Source organism: Scyliorhinus torazame, chromosome 13, assembly GCF_047496885.1.
Source record: "Scyliorhinus torazame isolate Kashiwa2021f chromosome 13, sScyTor2.1, whole genome shotgun sequence".
NCBI lineage: Eukaryota > Metazoa > Chordata > Chondrichthyes > Carcharhiniformes > Scyliorhinidae > Scyliorhinus > Scyliorhinus torazame.
The window spans coordinates 190,320,122-190,326,121 of NC_092719.1; the positions used below are offsets into that span (position 1 = coordinate 190,320,122).

Consider the following 6,000-nt stretch of genomic DNA (forward strand, 5'->3'; position numbering starts at 1 on the left):
AGGAAGCAGCCAATATCTAAATCGCAAAGTTGAAGAAGCTGTCAGCAGCACGGTATTAGCTGCTACCTTCCCCTCGCACACGATTAGCACGTACTGTATAAGCCTATGAGTCTCCTGCTCAGTTTTATTTAAAGAATTTTTACCTAGCAATCGCAGTGATCACCATGTAAACACATTTTCGCAAGCCTGGAAATAAAGTATTATGTAGCGGGGTGGTGCATTTAGTCACCTCCTTCTAATTTTACATTTTAAATAACCAGAAATGGATTTTATTTCCATACTGCGGAGTTAGATTTTTTTCATTCTAAAATTATGTTTTGTCTCCTCTTTTCGATGTGACAAGACTCCCTGTTCTCACTGGTGTTATGTTTCAGCCATGTTAAAACAGCACGAGGAAGGACGTTGCAACGAAGAAATTTGTGCTTTTGGGATCGAGAGGCCTTTTGCAACATAATCCCATACTTACCAACATCTTGGATTTCCTATCTCCTCTTCTCTGACAATGGTGGCGTTGCATCCGGTTTAAACAGTAGTTTAATTATTTTTTTTAAAGGCAATGTAAATACTTGTGCGATTCCCAATGCTGGAATACAAGTCCGTGCTCAGATTTGCTGCAGGCTGTAAGAACAACCAGGCCATCAAGCCTTGGAGAACACATCATTCGATGCTAAACTATGTCTCTACTTTCAATACGCATTAAGAATGTTATCCTACCCTGCAAGTCAACTAATTATACCCCTGTCACAAGAACAGGTACTTATAAACAAGTCCGCATTCATTTTTGGAGCGCAAAGACTTGACTTATTTTGACGCGAGTATGACGGTTGCTGTGAAACCCAGGTGCTCTCTTATGTCTTTAGGAAAGGACTGTACAATTTGCATTGCTTTAGCATCAAATTACAGTGAGTCACATAGCTGGAGTTCACGCAGAATTCCACAGCTGAAGCATTTCTGGAGAGGCTGCTTCATGAGTTTATCAATTATTCATGCATTCTGTCTGAGTGCTGTGAATGAGCGCATACTCTTCATTCACAAGATATATTCTGCACAGGTGAGGTAAAGTGTGGAGTTAAGAATGGAGATTAAGTACCATTCTTTGGCGACAGTGTATCTTTCAGCACCTGTTTCTTTGAGAAAAGTAACACCAGAGACTGATTTTTAATACCAATTTTTTTTCTGTTACAAGTAAATTACACACAGAACATGATTTGACTAGTGAAAAGGTAATTATAGTGAATATTCTGATGAATTGCTTTGATCTCGAGCAGTTTCTCAGTGATACTGGATTTTTCTTTCAAGGCTGAAATCCCCTTTTTTTTTAAAGCGTTGTTTTTCGTTCTCTCCTATTTTATTGGGTGCCTCTATGTCAATGGCTGAGAGAGCACAAAAGCACACTTGCCAAGGCTCAGCAGGAAGCGCATCCAAGAATTGAGCTCAGGATAATGCTCCGCACCTTCCCAGCCCCACATGCCTCTGCGTTTTCCCACACTTCTGCCTGACCACCACTCGATGACTTGAAGCATTGTGGATGTGAGTCTGCATCCTATTACCCTGTGGTGAAGCAGTCATGGCCGTGTTACACTGTACCATCACAATGCAGATGAGTAATTTGAGACATGACTTGTGGTAAGTGTAGCATGCTTGGGAGGACTAGGTGACTCTGCCTCTCTGGTTCTCACCAATGGGGTTTTCCTCACATCCTGCCTGGCTTTGTTGCAGCTAATTGATAGAGATTGATTACCACGCTTATTCAATTAACACTGTATCTTGGTCCATTTTCTTCCAGCAGTTCCCATGTTCCTATGGACAGCATTTGGTTTTGCACAATTTGAGGCTTCTTTATGAAGCAGTAAATGTAAATGGCAATAATCTTTCTTAAAGTGAAGTGCAACAACTTTGAGATAATGAATAAGCCAAGAGATGGTGTTCATCTTTGTTGTACAAACTCATATTTATAGAAGGTTACTGTCACACAAGTGTTTGCTTTGAATTATTTCAGCCAGTTTCTGTCTAAGAACCTATCAAAACATATTCCTTCCTCTCACCTATCATTTCAAATCCTTGTTCTGTACTGCACACCCACATGCCATGCCAAATTTCTCATTGAGATATCTTCACTGCTTTCCTCCCTTAGCCTCTGTACTGAATGGCTTCTAATCTTTGTTGATCTAAATCTGCATCTCAAGTCATCATATTTGTTCTCCTCTGAGTTCATAGATTTCCGATTCTCCCTTAATCTCTCCCTCCATATAAACTTGGCTACCCATGCTCATGGCCATCATTTTGGTCTTGACATCTCACTTGGCCTCCTTGCTCCCATCATCCAATCACAGAAAAGGCCATCTCTGATCACTTCCATGTATTGCTCTCCACGCTCATCCTCCTCCCCCTTCACAGATGGTTCGCTCCTGAAAAAGGATTCCTCCCATGTCACTATTTCTTTTGATCATTCATGGGATGTCGGCATTTCTGGCAAGGTCAACATTTATTGCCCATCTCTAAATATCCTTGAAAAGATGACAGTGGACTGTCTTTTGAACCGCTGCCATCCCTGTGGTAAAAGCACTCCCACCGTGCTATTTGGCGGAGAATTCCAGGATTTTGATCCAGACCAGGATGGTATGTGAATTGAAAGGAAGGTGGAGGTGGTTTTGATCCTAACCACCTGTTGTTCTTGTCCTTTTAGATGGTAGATGTTGAGAGTTTGGGAGGTGTAATTATACACGCGCACTCCATACAGTGGCGAGCTTTTCCCCTGATTCCAACCGACTTCAATTCTTCTAGGACTCTTTAATGTTACACTTGGTTAAATACTGCCTTGATGTCAAATGCAGTCACTCTCACCTCACTGTTGGAAGTTAGCTCTTGTGTCTAGGTTTGGACCAAGGCTTTGGTCTGAAGCCGACAGGTCTGGCAGAACCAAACTGAACAGCAGTGAGCAGACTGTTAGTGATTGTGCCACTTGATAGCACCATTGACAATAGTTTTCATCACTTTGTAGATGGTGTGAGCATCCCCAATTTTTATTGTGCTAGTATTGGTAACTGAGCCTTCAGCTGCCTAGGCCCAAAGTTCGGAAATTCTCTCCTAAACCTTTCCAACTCCCTTACACTCGTTCCTCCTTTAAGACACTCCTTATCTCTTTGTTTAAACCTAATGGGAAATACCTGGCCAATTTTCCACATTGTCAAATAAGTACTTAGAACTGCACTTCCAAATTCCCAATTGTCTCTCCTTTGGCCTTTCATTCACCAGAGATCCCTTTCCACTCAATCATAGCCTCACCTTTACTTTTGATGCACTTGTCTCCATTAAAATCAGTCCTTTTTCTCACTCTGGTACAGCCCTAATCTTCACTCCATAAAGTCCATAGGACACAGGAATTGTTGATAGTGCATTGCCAAATCTGGTTGGCCTACGTTAAGCACTACTGGATCCTGCTTTCCTCTGCCAAAACTGCTCATTATTTGACAAATGCAAAGGCAACCCCTGAATTCTGTTCTCCACTCCAAACAGTCTTCATAAACGCCTCTCGCTCTCTCTTCCACCCTCTCCTCCAACATCAATACAAGGTGGTCATGGACCTTTTTTGACCATTCGTTCAACTGATTCTGTCATGTTTCTCCCTGGGCCAAATTTCCTTTAAGGTTTTTCCCTGCCTCCTCTCATATTTCCCCTCATGCCCTCTCTGGGTTCACCTTGTCCATGACAACTACCTCCTGCTGTATTGATTCTATTACTGTCAAACTGTTGACCAACCAATTTCCCTTCTTGACCCCCCATGTTAGCTGATATAGTTAAAGCACTTTTTCCTCAGGTACTGTTACCCAACCTTAGAAGCTACCATTACCACCTGTCACTTTGAAAAACTCAGCCTTGGCCCCTCTATCCTTACAAACTATTGTCACCTCTCTAACTTCCCTCTCATCTTCTAAGTTCTTGAATGTCACTTCCCAGATCTTCAATACCATTGCTCTTGACTCAAAACTACAAGACTGCTTGTCTACCATCCAGTGCTCGATTCCTCCAACTAAATCTTGGAAAGAAGGAATCAATGGGCGGGATTTTCTGCACAACTCACCGTGTGTTTCACGGCAGTGGAGACAGCTCACCATTGGCCAGCGGCAGGATCTTCTGGTCCCAGCATTGTCAACGGGGTTTCCTGTGGAATGCCCCCCTTGCTGCGGGACGCCCACAGCGGGGGTGCCCCGTCGGCGGGGGGAAGATCCTGTCAGTGTGAACGGCCAGAAAAGTCCGACCCTGGCCTTCAGCCCTAGCCACTGACTCCATCCCTGTCCCTTTCAGGTGGCTGGGACCTAAAATCTACAATTTCCACCCTGAATATCTTCACCTTTACCTCTTTTTCCTCCTGTAAGATGTGCGGTGAAACCTATCTCTTTGACCTCTTTCAGGTCACATGTCCAAGTATCTCCTTATGTCATTTGGTGTTAAATTTCATTTGTTAACACTCTGTGATGTAGCTGTTATGTTTTATCATGTTTCCAGGTGTTACATAAATTCTGTTCCTAAGAAAGCAGGAGAGATTATATAGTTCAGTTTGCTTGCCCCATCATTTGGGCCAGAGATTTAAATTTCTTCAGACCATCAGTCTTTCTCCTACATTGGACATCAACCGTATGTCCGTCCGTTTGCTATTTAAGGAGAGGTTTGGCTAGTTTATTTTTGTTGTTCCTATTGAGTTCACTGCAAAATTATATTTGACCTAAGTTGTCAAAACAAAATAGCAAGTCCCTGGATCAAACCTTGGTCTTTGCTGGCAAAACCTATCTCAGTCTGGCCTAAGGTAAAAATGCTACAATTGATCTTCATGCCCTTGGGTTGGCACGGGTGGGAGAGGGGTGGGGGTAAGAGAAAGCAACCACCAGGCATGGTTCCTTGAGCTCTAGCTAGTGCCCCTTGCTGACAATGTATGCAGTGAGCTTTGGATGAGGACAGAAACAGGATGGCTGCGATGCCTTCGACAATTGAACACCTTCCATCGCACCATCTCGGTTTCTGTCAGATAATAACTTTGCAGAAGGATGCCCATCAGGCCACTGTGCCTGCAGAAGACATATCCAACTAGTTCAGCCCTTTCCCAAACACCTGCTGAACATCCCCCATCAAATATTTATCCAATTTACATTTGTGATGAATTGTCACTTAGGTGAGGTAAAGGAAGTTGGCAGCTGGAGATTTTCAAGTGTCTTCACTCATTTTCCTCAACTGGCGAGCCAGAGCTTGTGAAACGAAAGATCTCTATGACAACTATACGACCTGCTGTTTTAATAAAGAGTTCTCATTACTTCCATGAATGCTCGGTTAACACACCTCCATAATTGCTATTCTTTTCTTTCAGGTAAGAATAATGCCAGGAATCACCAGCAATGGCACTTACATGTGGGAACACGAGACATCTTGAGAAGCTTGCTCTCTTGAATTGTTTTTTATAATAGACCCTCCATATAAACGTCAAGCCAGAAAGCTTATAGTTCCCAGCATCATGACTGTGAATGATTGTCATGCCTTTTTCGTTCTCGCACACGCAACCTGCCTTACAATAAAATAAGAGATTCTTTAGTCTATTAAAAAGGTTGATTGACATTACCTTTGTATGTGGATCTGTGTCAACTCACAATTTCTAAGTGTCTTCACACCCGTAAGCAATGTTTTGCTCCCTAAAGCATGTTCTGTCTTCAGCAGGTATTCTACCACAATGCCTTCTTTTCAGGCAGTTGAATATTCCTAAAAGCAGGGTTCTCATGAAGCTTCCTTCAGAGACACCGAGAGTTGCAGCTACAGCTATTGCCATTGGTTACCACCCTCCGTTTCCTATTATTCAATTAAATCATTTTGGGACACCATGGGTGGGATTCTCCGACTCCCCGCCGGGCCAGAGAATCGCCGGGGGGGTGGCGTGAATCCCGCCCCGCCGCCCCGTCGCCGGCTGACGGATTCTCTGGCGCCGGTTTTTCGGTGGGGGCGGGAATCGCGTTGCGC

At 43.4% G+C, this 6,000-nt stretch overlaps 1 long non-coding RNA gene across 1 annotated transcript in view; it reads left to right on the forward strand.

The window, feature by feature from the left end:
- LOC140387751 (uncharacterized) overlaps positions 1-5,597 on the forward strand; it is a 120,812-nt gene extending 115,215 nt beyond the window's left edge. Inside the window, exon 3 of the long non-coding RNA XR_011934002.1 lies at positions 5,360-5,597. This is a non-coding gene — a long non-coding RNA (uncharacterized lncRNA). The remainder of the gene's footprint in view (positions 1-5,359) is intronic.
- The last annotated feature ends 403 nt before the right edge of the window (positions 5,598-6,000 follow it).